The 18,433-nt window shown below is 39.2% G+C and overlaps 1 pseudogene; it reads left to right on the top strand.

Annotated features, from left to right (window-relative positions):
- The first annotated feature begins 314 nt into the window (after positions 1–314).
- Positions 315–18,001, top strand: LOC144372289 (thyroid receptor-interacting protein 11 pseudogene; annotated as a pseudogene).
- Positions 18,002–18,433: the final 432 nt, after the last annotated feature.

Here is an 18,433-nt window from a genome sequence, read left to right on the forward strand (position 1 = left end):
CCCAGCCAACCCTGCCCAATCCCGTGAGCCAATAGCTGACAGGCAAGTGCAGGGAAGAAGCAGAGGCCCTGCAGGGGGTGAGTGTGCTACTGGCTGCAGGTCCCTGGTCAAAGCGCAGGACAGGCTTCTGAGTTTACAGGCAGGGAGGGATGATTGGTGGTTGGTGGAGCCCCAGGAACCCCGCGCTCTGAGGAATTCTGAGCGCTTGGGTCATAATTGACCCCGGCAACGCCGGAGGACGTTCGGGGCAGAGAAGTGGATGGTGATGGACGCGCTTCTCAGAGCTGGTCCGATGGCTCGCTGAAGTGGCCACGATGTCGGCCTGGTTTGGAGGCCTGGGCTCAGGCTTGGGCCACTTCTTGGCTCAGGTGGGGAGCAGCTTGGCTTTCCTCACCGGCCATAGCTCCACCCTCACCAGGGACATGCTTCTGGATGACTTAGGAGACCCAGAAGCAGCTTTACATCATTGTCGGAGAAAGGAAATGGAAACTACTGATTCCACACTAAGATGTGAGAATGAAAGACCGAAAAAGTATTGTACTGACCTGGAAGAAAAGCATGAAGCGCCAGAGCTACAAAGAAACCATCAGTCTGTAAGTTGCCAAGATCAACTGCAACAGAAAGAGGTAGAGGTCAGCCATCTTAAAGCAGGACAGACTGTACTGCAAGATCAAATGTTCCAACTACGGGCAGCTGCTCAATCAGTACGCTCGGGAGCTTGTGGTGTGCCAACAACAACCGCACCGGCTCCGTTCGGTTCCCTGATCGGTAGTCATTCTTCAGCCTTTCGTGATGATGACACGGACTTTAGTGACATAATTGTATCACAACAAGAAACAAACAGATTATCAACTGAAGTTGCAAAACAGGAATCTGAAGTTGGCCACTCGAGGCAGATTGCTGAGGCTCAGGGAACACACCATTCTGACTCGAGTGAAATCTGCAAAGTACTAAATACTATCAAGACTCTTCAACCAAACCACAGTCCAGACATAGATGATCATCAGCATGAAATTTCAGTTTGGGAGCAGAGTTCTACTGTGGCAGAAAAGGGAAGAACCCTTCCTCAGCATTCAGCAGTGGAAGAAGTGCTCAGGCTTCAACGAGCCCTGGCTGATGCGGAGAAGGAAATCGTGAGACTAAGTGGTTTAAACCAGGATAACCGCCTTGCTGAAGACAATCTGAAACTTAAAATGCATGTTGAAGCTTTAGAAAAAGAGAAGTCATCATTGAGTCAAGAAAAAGAGGAACTTCAGATGTCACTGTCAAAATTGAGCTGTGACTATCAAGTCATGAAAAGCAGAGCTTCAACAGACGTGAATTTGAATGTACAATTACTAGACTTAAAACTTCACTTGAAGGCAAAGGAGGAAGAACTGAATCAGACTATCAATGAGAAGAAAATGCTGATAGCTGAGTTAGAAGAACTGGATCATCAGAATCAGGAAGCTACAAAGCACATGATTTTGATACAAGATGAGCTATCCAAACAACAAAATGAAGGAGACCTTGTCATCAAGAAGTTGGAACAAGATCGAGATGACGGAAAAAAGAGAGTTCGTCAACTTGAGGATGAGCAAATGAACATATCCCAAGAGTTGCATGTGCAGAAGGAGAAGTTAACTGAGAATGCGCAGAGCCTCAGTGATTTGCATTTAACTAAGCAGAAGCTTGAAGGTAAAGTAGAAGATTTAGTAGATCAGCTAAATCAGTCACAAAAAAATAGTTTAAACCTCCAGCAGGAAAACCTGGGGCTTAAGGATCACATTAGACAACTTGAAGAGGAGCTGTCTGGATTTAAGAGTAAGTATCCAACTTCTCTGAACGAAGACTCGAACAGTCACTGGAAGGATGACATGCTTAAAGAACGAGAAGCTGAAGTGAGCAACCTAAGGCAAAATCTTTCTGAAGAGGAACAGCTCAATGAAGACTTAACGAAAGTTGCTGTTGAACTCAAGACGGAAAATGAAATGTTGATTTTAGCACGTGACGATGTAAGGCGTAAGTTGGAAGAATCTATTGCTGCTTACAATCAGATCTCTCAAGAAAGAGACACTATCACGGAGACTCTCCAAAGAGACAAAGAAGAGACTGAAGCCAAACTGCACCAGGCAGAAAAAAGACTGTTGGAAGAAGCAAATAATCACAGGCAGACTATTGAGGAACTCTCCAATGCACACAATTTGAAGACCTCTTACTTAAAGCTGAAACACGAATGTGCACTTCAACTCAATCAAGAGAAGGACTTTGAAATAGCAGGACTCAAAAAGAATATTGAGCAAATGACTGCTGATGAAAAAGAAACTGAGGAAATTTTGGCATCTTACATAGAAGAAGAGGAGCGATTGACACAAGTCATAAATGAGAAAGAAGTTTTTATTGAAAAACTCGAAGAAAAAAGTTCACAACTACAAAAGGATTTAGATAAGTGTTCTCAGGCCTTAAGAGAAAATGAAACTTTAAGGCAATCCGTTGAAAGAAAGGACAGAAGTCTTACCTACGTGAAAGCAGAAAACAACTATCTGCGAGTAGAACTGGAAATACTTCGGGAACAGCACAATCAAGCTGTACCAGTGGCTGAGCCTGAAGCTCTTGATGCTATCACAGAACTAGAATTGGAGGTATCTCAACTGAATATAGTCAAAAATCATCTGGAAGATGAAATTCAAGACCATCTGAATATAACTGAAAATCAAAACCAGCGTAAAATGCAACTACTTCAGTCTTTACAGGAGCAGGAGGAGGAAATGGATGAATTTAAGTACCAATATGAGCAGATGAATGCTGCGTATAGCCAGTTAATTTTAGAGGAGGAAATTAAGAACTTGCAGAAAACTATTGAAGAACTAAAAGCCCAGTTGCCTGGAGAGAGAGGAGATGCTCAAACATTGAATTCTGATATTTTTCAAGAGACCAAAGTAAAAATCCTAAGAGAAAACGAGGTTCAACACTTACGGGACCAAGAAGTACAGTGTGCCCTGTCATCAAGTAACCTGAAAAGGGTTCTAGAGCACTTCCAAGAAGAAGAGAAAGCTCTGCATTCTGCCGAATTAGCCAAAGAAAAACAGTCAATAGCTGAATGGAAGAACAAGGCCGAAAAGCTAGAAGGAGAAGTAGCATCACTGCGGGAACGTTTGGATCAAGCGAATGCTCTGTTGGATTCTGCTTCCAGACCGAGAGAAGACTTAGATCTCGAGGAAGAACAGATGGAAGAACTGAAAAAACAAAAGGAGCCCCGAAAAGAAATGTTGGACCACGCACAACAGAAATCGTCCACTTTGGGCAACAGCGCAGAAGGAAAAGTGGACAAAGTCCTCATGCAAAACCTTTTTATCGCTCATCTCCAGACACCAAAAGGCAAACGTCCTGAAGCATTGCAGTTGATGGGGAGCATCCTGGACATTCCAAAGGACCAAATGCAGCACTTGCTGAATAAAGATTCTTATGGTGGTGTCGGTAAGTGGATGAGGAGTTGGCTTGGAGGGGCTTCAAAAAGTGTCCCCGACATACCTCTGAAACCAAATCAACAACCTGTGCTTCAGAGTTCTTTCCCAGAACTCTTTACCAGGAAATGTTAAAGATGGAGCCAAATTAAGAGCTGGCAGAAGCACCAACGGGAATCCACTCTTGGTTCCACGTTCTGCAGCTGTGCCTCTTAGTAACCTAGCTGGAGTTGGACTTGGTGGACCAGGGCATCCTCTTTTTAAACCCACCTTTACACCGTTGCCAGTGTCCCCGGACAATAGGGCCAGAGCTGTACTCCAGGATCTTCTAAATATTTAGCATTATTCTAAAGAAGCCATAACCCCTTTTTTTTTTTTATGTTTTACAGCATGGCCTTTTGAAAAAGTACTCATGTGTTTGTAGACAAAAAGAGAAAGCAAAACAGCTGGTATATGTAAGTGGATAGCTACTGGGTATTTTATTTTATTTCTTTAGTTGTTGTTGTTGTTGTGATTTTTTGCTATAGTACTTTTAAAAAAAAAAATTTGTTTTGTTTTTTGTAGCACTTTTTGTTTATAGAATTTTGTTCCAATGTAGCAGATAATCATCACCAGTTATCAATTCTGATGTACTTTAGCGAGCAACTGTACAGAGCAGCCTTCTTGAACCACTAGTTCCAACCTCACTTAATGGCATTAAGATAAAAACGATACATGTAATTACAGGAAACAAGAAAAACCCAACCCAGAAGAAGGATGTCTCCGATTTAGAGTACATGAAAACCAAATATAGTGTTGCAAAACGTTGAGAATATTTAGTTTATCCAAGATAACATTGTACAACTACCAAGCGAAAATTCCAATAGGGAGGACCTAAACAGGAAGCTTAGTGGATAAATTCTAAGATGCCTTGAATCCAAATTCTATGACCCCTATCCATTTTGCCGATTTCCATTTCTCTACGAAAGTCACTCCACATTAATTCAGTTTTCCAGATGATAAACATGTCCAGAAGGAAGAGTATTTCTATGAGTCAACCCCAAAGTGGGATCACGTGATCCATTGCCAATGGAAAAGTTAATTAGTAGGAATGTATCATTAAATATCTGGACTGCTTATCTACATACTATTGGGGGCTCTACAATAATTCTTATAAACACATTCTATAAAACATTGGATCAAAACAAGTTGGGGAGAGAAATAAGCTAACAACAGTTTTTGAAAGATGAAAAGCTTTAAAATAGGAGTAGTTACAACCTTTTGATAAATTAAGGTAAAAGATGAATCAAAAGTTTCTAGCTTAAGTAGGTGAAATCAGAAAAGAGAAAAAGCAGATTGCATAGCACATACTTCTCCGACACCTGTAGTTTCTAAAACCATTCAGAACCTTTTTATTAAAATTAATTTAAACAAAATTTAATATATTTTGAAATACAAATTACACTATCATTTAATATAAATTAATCTAATTTAAATTAATCTTATTAGTAGTATTATTTAAATTTCTTTTATTAATACTATGGTTTGATCTAAATTTATTTTATTAATTGATATTGTTTATATTAAATTATCAATAAATATTAAATTTATTGATAATTTAATATAAATTCCATTTATATTAAATTATAGTATGATTTATATTTAAAAATTCATTAAATTTTATTTAAATTAATACAATTTAACAAAGTAAATTTAACATAATATAGATTGAATTATTTAATATCGACTATATAACTTAATATAAACGTCAATAAAGTTAATTTTAATAAAAATGCTCTTAGTTGTTTTGGAAATTACAGGTGGCAGTGAAGTATTAGCAACATTATCTTCTTTTTTCTCCTCTTTGATTTTACCTAACTTAAGCTAGAACCTTTTGGTTTATCTTTTGTTTTACTTTACAAAAATAAAAAAAAAAAAAAAAAAAAAGGAAGAAAAACACCTAGTAGCTACACACATATCAGCTTTTCCTTTCTTATTTCTAAATTTGACCTTAACATTTACATTATTTGACCAAAATTAAGATGCCACCAGTTGTTAGGCATGAACAAAATCACTGAAACAACAACTGGAGGACGCATCCCAAAGTCACATTGGCCAAGTATTCAAAACATATAAATGTCTGAGAACTGATGAGCTCTGATAGTAAAGTTTCCAAATGCTATGGAAAATGATGACATTTCTCTTTTTGTGTTTTTAAGCTGAGAACCTAAGGTATGTTATCAGAAATTGTATGGAACTCAAGTCTTTAAATTTCTTATTTTTCCTGTACTGTAGACAAAGAGACTCACAATTCCTTGAGCTCTACTAGCATTTTAGTGACAGGAAAAAATTCAATGATGCATAGTTCTTTATCTGCATTCAATGTCTATCAATCTTACATACTTTGGGAAGGGTCACAAGCCACAGCCCTTATGCCTCCTGCTCTATTTCAAAGCTTCCAGCGTCAGTTGCAACAATTCTAGGAAACACTGGGAATACTCTATGGTACAAAATGCACAATTACTTTTATTTGAAAGCATCTCTAAGACATGAGTCATTACGTGACTTTCTTGTTCTAAGTAAATTTACTGAATTATTATTAAGTGATAACATAGTAAGCCAAAATGAAAAATGAAAGCATATGCTTCAAATCAGAGCAAGGAAGAAATAAGAAGGTATGATGTGTGGTAAAAACACACGAACATGCAAATATTATCCAGCCTTCTTACGTCAAATTTCCTCTTTTTTATTTATTCATTTTTTGGAGGTTACATTCTTGCATGATATGCATGGAACAACTTTTGGGGGGATACAATCAGAAATGCAGCACTAAAATCTGCCTTCCTGTAACATCACACGGCTTACTCCCGAGAAGAATATCAAACTATATATTTGGCTTCCACTTGCCAAATTACTTGGAATCTGATTCCAGTAGACTTCACATGGTTGGGAAAAGCAGAGTTCAGATTTGTCATGAGAGATTTTTATATATTCTGCTCACTCCATTGTGTCTAGGTGAGCCTTTGGGTTTCAATGCCTGGAAACACACTTCTTATATTTCTGAATTTAAGAGCTCTTGGAAACGGCGACCTCACTGCATTCTTGAGAAAAATATGTTATACAGGTACTCAGAAAATCACAAAGATTAATATAGATTCAAGATTTTTTTTTTTTTTTTTAAAGACAAGGGGTTTAATGGAGAAAACAGCAAGATAGCCTTAGAAATTTCATACTCCCTGCATTCTTAGGAAAAGCTTCTATATTGTAAAGAATAACACCAAACAGAAAAGTTCCTAAGAAAATATTGTGCTTTCAGTTTCCTTGTCTCATAAATTTTATTAAAGTTTCATTAAAGACCCTGTATTTGCTAGCCTTTTTATTAAATACTTTTTTGAGATATTCTATTAATGTCTATGACTGGATTTTATTTGGTCTCACATTAATGTCGCTCCCTGTGACAAAGGGTACATGGGAGGCAGGCAGGATCAGCCTGTCCTCTCCGAGGCACCAGCTGTCCCAACCAGGCTCTGACAGAGGTAGTGAAGGTCGCTAGCGTCTCCTGGACTGAGCGAGAGGGTAAGTATCTGAGTAATATTAATTGTGTATAAATGCCACATTTTTTATGCATTCATCTACTAAGTTGTTTCCACAATTTAGCTAATGTGAATTTTGCTGCTATAAACATTGATGTGGCTGTGTCCCTGTAGTTTGCAGTTGTTAAGTCCTTTGGGTATAGACCAAAAAGAGGGATAGCTAGGTCAAATGGTGGTTCTACTCCCAAATTTCCAGGGAATCTCCAAACTGCTTTCCATATTGGCTGCACCAATCTACAGTCCCACCGACAGTGTAGGGGTGTACATGTTTCCTGAAATCCTCACCAACATTTATTGTTGTTGTCTTCATAATAGCTGCCATTTTCAAAAATCGCTGACATTCTAACTGGAGGGAGGTGCAATTAAACCCCTATCTCTCACCATGCACAAAACTCCACTCAAATGATTCAAGGACCTAGGAATAAAACCAGAGACCTTGCATGTAACAGAAGAAAAAGTAGGCCCTAATTCCAATCATATGGGATTAGTCCCAAAATTCCTTAATAAGACTCCTATAGCACAAGAATTAAAATCCAGTATCAATAAATGAGATAGATGCAAACTAAAAAAGTTTCTTCTCCACAAAACAAACAATCTGGGAGGTGAATAGAGATCCTACATCTTGGGAGAAAAGTTTTGCCCCATCACACATCAGATAGAGCACTAATCTCTAGGGTATAGAAAGAACTCACAAACCTAAATACACACACACACACACACACACACACACATACATACATACATACATAAATACAAATAAATAAATAAATAAAATGACCCATTCAATAAATGGGCCACGGACCTGAACAGACACTTCTCCCAAGATGATATAAAATTAATCAACAAATAGATGCAAATATGCTCATCATCACTAGCACTTAGAGAAGTGAAAATCAAAACTACACTAAGATTTGAAGTTCAATCTTAAAGGCTGAAAATGAGCATGTTTCACCTCTCTTTCTCCTTCTACCACCAAATCTTCATAGAAATTAGAAGAGGACATTTGAAAATGCTGAGTGATCCAAAATAAGAATGAGAATTTCAAAAAATGAACACAAAAATAGATTATGAAAGAGTAGATCAAGTTGAAAAGACAAAAGCAAATATACAACGTGCAAGAAAACAGTTCACTTGCAGAAGCTGAGAGGTAACAGGCTGCTTCATGCTTTCAGTATTACATACCAGGGATCACAGAGCACAGGACAACAATAAGATAGTTATCTGGGGTACCACACCGTGGGGTATATAGAGTAAAAACATGGGAAACCCTGCAGAATAAAAGGCATAAACTGAACATCCCTCTCTCAGAACCCAAACAAGGAACCACCAACAAGCAGGGAGGGGATAGAGAAGAGCTGTGTAATGCACTTAAGAAGCCTGAGTAGCTATACCAAGAAGTTGTACCATGCACACAAAACTACATATCATGTTCAAACACACAGGCTACAGCCACCAAAATTTACCATGCCCTAGACCACAATGAAAACGCCAGCCAATTCCGTAAAGGTGTTATCACACACGCTGCAATTCCTTGTGCATCTAAAATTAGAAGAATTTTGAATCCTCAAAAAAAAAAAAAAATTCCATATACAATGAAATTAGGGCCATAGAAACAATTCCAAATAATTGTTAGATTAAAGCAAAAATCAAGATGGGATTAAATTAAAAGACTATAATAGTCATCTGGTGAGTATGACAGAAGCAACAGGGATTTAGATATATGTATTTGAAAAGAGATTGAAATCAAACGGCATATGCTTTTAACATAAAAACATAATACCTGGATACTGGATAAAATAATGTCAATGTTAAGGCAAAATTTAGAAAAAACAAAGGAAAAGCTGATGTGTGTAGCTACTGGGTGTTTTGTCTTCCCATTTTCATCTTGGTAAATTAAGATAAAAGATAAACAAAAGTTTCTAGCTTACGTTAGGCAAAATGAGACAGCAGACAAAAGTAGAATATATAGCTAATATTTCTCTGATACCTGTAGTTTCTAAAACCACTAAGAGGATTTTTATTAAAATTAATTTTATTAATATTTTTATTATATCGTTAATATTCAATGACTTAATCTATATTAAATGTTATTTAAATTCACTTTGTTAAATTGTATTAATTAAAATGAAATTTAATGAATTTTTAGTATACTGATTTTAAGTCCTCTAGTTATAAACCAATGAGTGGGATAGCTGGGTCAAAGGGTGCTTCCGATCCCAGTTTTCCGAGGAGTTTTCATACTGCTTTTCAGACTGGCTGCATCAATTTGCAGTGCCACCAGCAATGTATACGTGTACCTTTTCCCCCCTCATCCTCGCCAACACTTATTGTTGCTGATATTCTTGATGATTGCCATTCTGATTGAAGTGAGATGAAATCTTAGAGTAGTTTTGATTTGCATTTCTCTCATTACTAGTGAAGTTGAACATTTTTTTCATGTATTTATTGATTGATTGTATTGCTTCTTCTGTGAAGTGTCTGTTCAATACCTTGCCCTTTACATTAAAATATATATATATATTGTGTATTGCTGGCAAAAATAGAGTATCATTGAATAGTTCCAAAGTTTAGAGACTTCTAAAAAAGTGGCTTTTATAGACTTTCATGAGTTGAAAACTAGTTGTATTTCTAATAGGGTAGAGCTCAGTAATCACTATGTTGCCATCAAGAAAGCCCTGCAGATGTTTGCCCAGTGGAATGAAAAAAAAAAAAAAAAAAAAAAAAACCAGAATTGAGAACATCATCCAGGCAAATCAGTAGGCAACTGATTCTAGTTCGAGGTAGACAATTAATCTGTTGAAGAATCTACTTTCACAGTTTGTATATAACATTTATGGACTATTTTACATTCTATTTTAAAAATATTGATTATTTAGCCTTTAGTGGACACAACATCTTTATTTTATTTATTTTTTTAGGTAGTGCTGAGGATCAAACCCCATGCCTCACGCATGCTAGGTGAAGGAGCTACTACTTGAGCCACATCCCCAACACTCTCTTAAATTCTTATTTTCACCTTGCTTCCTTATGATAATGAGAATTCAAATTTATGGGTAATATATCATTCACTGAACAACTTGTCAGTCCAAATCAATCCTTCTACTACTGTATTGTCACTGGAGTGTTATGTTAATCTTCCTACAAACGTGTGCGGAACATTTCATTGATTATGCCAATTCTTAAAAATACAAATGTGCCGAGCCCTAATATCCAGAGTATACAAACAACTCAAAAATTAAACATTAAGAAAACAAACAACCCAATCAACAAATGGGCCAAGGACCTGAACAGACACTTCTCAGAGAAGGATATACAATTAATCAAAAAATACACGGAAAAAATGCCCACCCTCTCTAGCAATCAGAGAAATGCAAATTAAAACCACTCTAAGACACCAAATCAGTCCAGTAAGAATGGCAGCCATTAGGAAGTCAAACAACAACAAGTGCTGGCAAGGATGTGGGGGAAAAGGTACACTTGTACATTGCTGGTGCGACTGCAAATTGGTGCAGCCAATTTGGAAAGCATTATGGAGATTCCTGGGAAAGCTGGGAATGGAACCACCATTCGACCCAGCTATTCCCCTTCTCGGACTATTCCCAAAGACCTAAAAAGAGCATACTATAGGGATACAGCTACATCAAGGCTCATAGCAGCACAATGCACAATAGCTAGAATGTGGAACCAACCTAGATGCCAGTCAACAGATGAATGGATTAAAAAAATGTGGCATTTGTACACGGTGGAATATTACTCAGCACTAAAAAATAACAAAACCACGGCATTTGCAGGGAAATGGATGGCATTAGAGGAGATTATGCTAAGTGAAGTTAGCCAATCCCTAGAAAAGAAATGCTGAATGTCTTCTTTCATATAAGGAGGGGGACTCAAAACAGAGCAGGCTGGAAGAGCATGAAAAGAAGATTACCAATTGGAAGGGACAAGAGGTGGGAGGGAATGGGAGAGAGAAGGGGAATTTCATGGAAATGGAAGGATACCCTCATTGTTATACAAAATTACATATAAGACGATGTGAGGGGAAAGGGGAAAAAAGGAGAGAAATGAATTACAGTAGCTGGGGTAGAGAGAGATTATGGGAGGGGAGGGGACAGAAGGGGGGATAGGGAGGGAATAAATAGAAAAGGCAGCAGAATATAACAGACACTAGTATGGCAGTATGTATCAACTTGGACGTATAACCAATGTGATCCTGCAAACTGTACACGTGGTAAAAGTAAGAATTCATACCCCACTTGAATCGAATGTATGAAATATGATATGTCAAGATCATTGTAATGTTTTGAGCAACCAATAAAAATTTAAAAAAAGAGACAAGAAGAGACGAGGCCCACATTGAAGAGATTTAAAAATTCTACTGAAATCTATAAGAAAATGTTTGAATGAATTATGAGGTATTAAAAGAAGTACAAACTTAATGTCTTGCATAGAATTTATCACCCTATGTTTATAGACTCAAAAAGCTTTCATTATTTTAACCTTCAACGGTGTTTTAACAAAGCCACATTATTAAGGGCTCTCTACTTCTGGCTTATTCTTTCTTACTCAGTCTTTTGCCCCATATGAGATCCTCACCACCACAGTCGTCAATGGCTGACCTCGTACTATAATTCAAGGATCACTCTATGGAACATCTTCTCCACTGATTGACTGTATTCAATTGCACTTCACAGCAGGAAATGTATATAACACAGCTTTATGTTGTTCACAGTATCTATCACAATACCTTGTGCTTTTTGGGCACTGAATATATGTATAAGGATACCCTTATGATTATTGGATGCTTTTTGTCACATGTGCTCGCGAATGAGCCGGGGTTTTCCCTCCATATCCCCCATAGCTTCCAGGAACATTCCAAACATTCTCTTTGGAAGAAGAGAAATGCTTTCATTTGGATGGTCAGTTTCGAATACAGTAGGTAGGTTTCTCTCTCATAATAGAAATATAAAATGACAAACAGCTGTGGTCAGAGCGAACCATGCCAGAAGACTGAATCTTGAGTGATCAGAAATGCCTTTCAGCAGGAGGAGCAACCACCACTGGAACCAGATTCAAGCCAAATGTGATAGGTCTTACACTGAAAAAGGATCATTATTTGTGATTGAAAACAATAAACAAACACAGAACACCTAAAGAGAAGGAGGCACCCTGCTATAATTTGGATCTGGAATGTTGCCCAAAGGTCATGTGTTGAAAGCTTGGACCCCAATCTACCAGCATTCAGAACGGACTCTACAGAAAGGTGAATCGAATCCTGAGCTCTAACGTCATCTGTGGATCAATCCACTGATGGGTTCATGATTGGACAGGACTATTGGGAGTTGGTCAAAACTGTGGGGGCGGTAGGGCCTAGTTGGAGGGTAGGCCATTGGAGTTGATTCCCTGGACGGGTACATCATATTCCTCAGTCCTCTCTTCCCCTCACCATTTCCCTGATCTCCATGAGTTGAGAAGCTCTGTTTTGAAGCCAGGCTCTCTGCCATGGTAATCTGCCTCACTTCAGGCCACAGCAATGGAGCCTGAAATTGAACCAAAATAAATATTTACTCATTTAATTTTCTCAGGTATGTTGTCAAAGTGATGAAAAAGTCTTCTCACACACACAAACACACACACACACAGGAGGAATGGTCTAAAGGGAGAAAAGGACACTTGGTATTGTTGACGCCTTCTTCAACAGTAGACACAGCTGGGGTACAGCGTGGATTCTCACTTCAGCAGATGCTAAGAGGGGCTTAAATTTTTATATTAGTCTTTTATGAGGAGAGACTGACTAACACAGGCCTGACTTCTCTCTCAGATTTGGAGATGAATAAGAAGGACCAAGAAGATTTCCTTTTCTAGCCCAGGACACAAATGCAGTCACTAGTTTCTGATAGCAATCGGAGTCATTATGTCTACTTGCTCCGCTATCTCGAAGGCAAGAGACATTATGAGGTGATTCATATAATCCTTAGGATCTACTTAACCATTAACTTTCCAAAAATTCTTCCTTTTTTTAAATTTTATTTCTGCCACCTTGAGGTTTTGTTTCCTGAACAGACATAGAGAAAGAACAGCTCAAGGAAAAGAGTCTCCTGAAAATGGGCTCTGGGAAGAGAGTAATGGGAGCAAACCCAAACCCCTTCTAAAGGGTAATAAGGAAAATGATCCTAAACAAAACAAAAAGCAAATAGGAACAAAGTGGCAGCAGGCTCTGTTTGTTGGCCACTTTCTCTGCACCAGCCATCAGGTGAGAACTACACACTATGTTGTCATTTACTGTTCAACTCATGCTTGTGAGAGAGGTCTTATAAATGCGTTCTGTCAGTTTAGCTCCAAAATTGCTCTGGTCCCAATGGGTATGTCTGTTACAGCCCACGTGCTTCATCTCTTTGCTTTGTCCCCAACTCTACAAAACTGCCTCCTCATTAACTTGTTGGAATTTAAACACCTTGGAAAGCAGGGCCTTATCTTAACTCCTTCTGATCCTCAGAGGTATGGGAATTACATTTAGGATTGTTACTCCATAGTAGAAAATTTCTCAACTTTTTATTTCACTCTGTACTCTTGAAACCTGGATTATATCTGGCACTGATAAACAACAATAGGTTAAGTGGACATCAACCCATTGGCTCTAAAACAAATTTTCTTAAGTGAAATTTAAGCGGAATTTTTGAGCACCTAAATAAACTTCAATCAGAATTAACAAGGACCAAATAATGTTCAAATGAACTCGAAAATGTATAGATTAACAGCAAAACTTTACTTTTGGAAAGGGTAAAGATGGTTCTTTAGTGAAATCTAATCCATATTATACTTTGAATTCTGAGACTGATTAAGACTTTGTGATGGTTAATTTTATATGTTAACTCGCCTGGGCTACGATGCCCAGATACTTGGCCAACTTTTATTCTGGGTGTGTCTGTGCTGGTGTTATGGGGTGACATTTACTTTTGAATCGGGGACTTTTAGTTACATAGATTCCATTCTCTAATGTGGAGCGAGACCTCACCTCGTCAACTGAATGCAACTGAATGGGACAAAAAGCCCACCTCTCCCAGACAAGAGGGAACTGTCCAGTGAACTACCTTTGGATTTCATCTACAACATTGATTCTTCCTGGCTCCACAGCACACTGCCTTGGGACTCAAACTAGGACACTTTCCTGGATCTCTAGCTCCTCCCAGCCAACCCTGCCCAATCCCGTGAGCCAATAGCTGACAGGCAAGTGCAGGGAAGAAGCAGAGGCCCTGCAGGGGGTGAGTGTGCTACTGGCTGCAGGTCCCTGGTCAAAGCGCAGGACAGGCTTCTGAGTTTACAGGCAGGGAGGGATGATTGGTGGTTGGTGGAGCCCCAGGAACCCCGCGCTCTGAGGAATTCTGAGCGCTTGGGTCATAATTGACCCCGGCAACGCCGGAGGACGTTCGGGGCAGAGAAGTGGATGGTGATGGACGCGCTTCTCAGAGCTGGTCCGATGGCTCGCTGAAGTGGCCACGATGTCGGCCTGGTTTGGAGGCCTGGGCTCAGGCTTGGGCCACTTCTTGGCTCAGGTGGGGAGCAGCTTGGCTTTCCTCACCGGCCATAGCTCCACCCTCACCAGGGACATGCTTCTGGATGACTTAGGAGACCCAGAAGCAGCTTTACATCATTGTCGGAGAAAGGAAATGGAAACTACTGATTCCACACTAAGATGTGAGAATGAAAGACCGAAAAAGTATTGTACTGACCTGGAAGAAAAGCATGAAGCGCCAGAGCTACAAAGAAACCATCAGTCTGTAAGTTGCCAAGATCAACTGCAACAGAAAGAGGTAGAGGTCAGCCATCTTAAAGCAGGACAGACTGTACTGCAAGATCAAATGTTCCAACTACGGGCAGCTGCTCAATCAGTACGCTCGGGAGCTTGTGGTGTGCCAACAACAACCGCACCGGCTCCGTTCGGTTCCCTGATCGGTAGTCATTCTTCAGCCTTTCGTGATGATGACACGGACTTTAGTGACATAATTGTATCACAACAAGAAACAAACAGATTATCAACTGAAGTTGCAAAACAGGAATCTGAAGTTGGCCACTCGAGGCAGATTGCTGAGGCTCAGGGAACACACCATTCTGACTCGAGTGAAATCTGCAAAGTACTAAATACTATCAAGACTCTTCAACCAAACCACAGTCCAGACATAGATGATCATCAGCATGAAATTTCAGTTTGGGAGCAGAGTTCTACTGTGGCAGAAAAGGGAAGAACCCTTCCTCAGCATTCAGCAGTGGAAGAAGTGCTCAGGCTTCAACGAGCCCTGGCTGATGCGGAGAAGGAAATCGTGAGACTAAGTGGTTTAAACCAGGATAACCGCCTTGCTGAAGACAATCTGAAACTTAAAATGCATGTTGAAGCTTTAGAAAAAGAGAAGTCATCATTGAGTCAAGAAAAAGAGGAACTTCAGATGTCACTGTCAAAATTGAGCTGTGACTATCAAGTCATGAAAAGCAGAGCTTCAACAGACGTGAATTTGAATGTACAATTACTAGACTTAAAACTTCACTTGAAGGCAAAGGAGGAAGAACTGAATCAGACTATCAATGAGAAGAAAATGCTGATAGCTGAGTTAGAAGAACTGGATCATCAGAATCAGGAAGCTACAAAGCACATGATTTTGATACAAGATGAGCTATCCAAACAACAAAATGAAGGAGACCTTGTCATCAAGAAGTTGGAACAAGATCGAGATGACGGAAAAAAGAGAGTTCGTCAACTTGAGGATGAGCAAATGAACATATCCCAAGAGTTGCATGTGCAGAAGGAGAAGTTAACTGAGAATGCGCAGAGCCTCAGTGATTTGCATTTAACTAAGCAGAAGCTTGAAGGTAAAGTAGAAGATTTAGTAGATCAGCTAAATCAGTCACAAAAAAATAGTTTAAACCTCCAGCAGGAAAACCTGGGGCTTAAGGATCACATTAGACAACTTGAAGAGGAGCTGTCTGGATTTAAGAGTAAGTATCCAACTTCTCTGAACGAAGACTCGAACAGTCACTGGAAGGATGACATGCTTAAAGAACGAGAAGCTGAAGTGAGCAACCTAAGGCAAAATCTTTCTGAAGAGGAACAGCTCAATGAAGACTTAACGAAAGTTGCTGTTGAACTCAAGACGGAAAATGAAATGTTGATTTTAGCACGTGACGATGTAAGGCGTAAGTTGGAAGAATCTATTGCTGCTTACAATCAGATCTCTCAAGAAAGAGACACTATCACGGAGACTCTCCAAAGAGACAAAGAAGAGACTGAAGCCAAACTGCACCAGGCAGAAAAAAGACTGTTGGAAGAAGCAAATAATCACAGGCAGACTATTGAGGAACTCTCCAATGCACACAATTTGAAGACCTCTTACTTAAAGCTGAAACACGAATGTGCACTTCAACTCAATCAAGAGAAGGACTTTGAAATAGCAGGACTCAAAAAGAATATTGAGCAAATGACTGCTGATGAAAAAGAAACTGAGGAAATTTTGGCATCTTACATAGAAGAAGAGGAGCGATTGACACAAGTCATAAATGAGAAAGAAGTTTTTATTGAAAAACTCGAAGAAAAAAGTTCACAACTACAAAAGGATTTAGATAAGTGTTCTCAGGCCTTAAGAGAAAATGAAACTTTAAGGCAATCCGTTGAAAGAAAGGACAGAAGTCTTACCTACGTGAAAGCAGAAAACAACTATCTGCGAGTAGAACTGGAAATACTTCGGGAACAGCACAATCAAGCTGTACCAGTGGCTGAGCCTGAAGCTCTTGATGCTATCACAGAACTAGAATTGGAGGTATCTCAACTGAATATAGTCAAAAATCATCTGGAAGATGAAATTCAAGACCATCTGAATATAACTGAAAATCAAAACCAGCGTAAAATGCAACTACTTCAGTCTTTACAGGAGCAGGAGGAGGAAATGGATGAATTTAAGTACCAATATGAGCAGATGAATGCTGCGTATAGCCAGTTAATTTTAGAGGAGGAAATTAAGAACTTGCAGAAAACTATTGAAGAACTAAAAGCCCAGTTGCCTGGAGAGAGAGGAGATGCTCAAACATTGAATTCTGATATTTTTCAAGAGACCAAAGTAAAAATCCTAAGAGAAAACGAGGTTCAACACTTACGGGACCAAGAAGTACAGTGTGCCCTGTCATCAAGTAACCTGAAAAGGGTTCTAGAGCACTTCCAAGAAGAAGAGAAAGCTCTGCATTCTGCCGAATTAGCCAAAGAAAAACAGTCAATAGCTGAATGGAAGAACAAGGCCGAAAAGCTAGAAGGAGAAGTAGCATCACTGCGGGAACGTTTGGATCAAGCGAATGCTCTGTTGGATTCTGCTTCCAGACCGAGAGAAGACTTAGATCTCGAGGAAGAACAGATGGAAGAACTGAAAAAACAAAAGGAGCCCCGAAAAGAAATGTTGGACCACGCACAACAGAAATCGTCCACTTTGGGCAACAGCGCAGAAGGAAAAGTGGACAAAGTCCTCATGCAAAACCTTTTTATCGCTCATCTCCAGACACCAAAAGGCAAACGTCCTGAAGCATTGCAGTTGATGGGGAGCATCCTGGACATTCCAAAGGACCAAATGCAGCACTTGCTGAATAAAGATTCTTATGGTGGTGTCGGTAAGTGGATGAGGAGTTGGCTTGGAGGGGCTTCAAAAAGTGTCCCCGACATACCTCTGAAACCAAATCAACAACCTGTGCTTCAGAGTTCTTTCCCAGAACTCTTTACCAGGAAATGTTAAAGATGGAGCCAAATTAAGAGCTGGCAGAAGCACCAACGGGAATCCACTCTTGGTTCCACGTTCTGCAGCTGTGCCTCTTAGTAACCTAGCTGGAGTTGGACTTGGTGGACCAGGGCATCCTCTTTTTAAACCCACCTTTACACCGTTGCCAGTGTCCCCGGACAATAGGGCCAGAGCTGTACTCCAGGATCTTCTAAATATTTAGCATTATTCTAAAGAAGCCATAACCCCTTTTTTTTTTTTTATGTTTTACAGCATGGCCTTTTGAAAAAGTACTCATGTGTTTGTAGACAAAAAGAGAAAGCAAAACAGCTGGTATATGTAAGTGGATAGCTACTGGGTATTTTATTTTATTTCTTTAGTTGTTGTTGTTGTTGTGATTTTTTGCTATAGTACTTTTAAAAAAAAAAATTTGTTTTGTTTTTTGTAGCACTTTTTGTTTATAGAATTTTGTTCCAATGTAGCAGATAATCATCACCAGTTATCAATTCTGATGTACTTTAGCGAGCAACTGTACAGAGCAGCCTTCTTGAACCACTAGTTCCAACCTCACTTAATGGCATTAAGATAAAAACGATACATGTAATTACAGGAAACAAGAAAAACCCAACCCAGAAGAAGGATGTCTCCGATTTAGAGTACATGAAAACCAAATATA

This window comes from Ictidomys tridecemlineatus (genome assembly GCF_052094955.1).
Source record: "Ictidomys tridecemlineatus isolate mIctTri1 chromosome 8 unlocalized genomic scaffold, mIctTri1.hap1 SUPER_8_unloc_1, whole genome shotgun sequence".
Classification (NCBI taxonomy): domain Eukaryota; kingdom Metazoa; phylum Chordata; class Mammalia; order Rodentia; family Sciuridae; genus Ictidomys; species Ictidomys tridecemlineatus.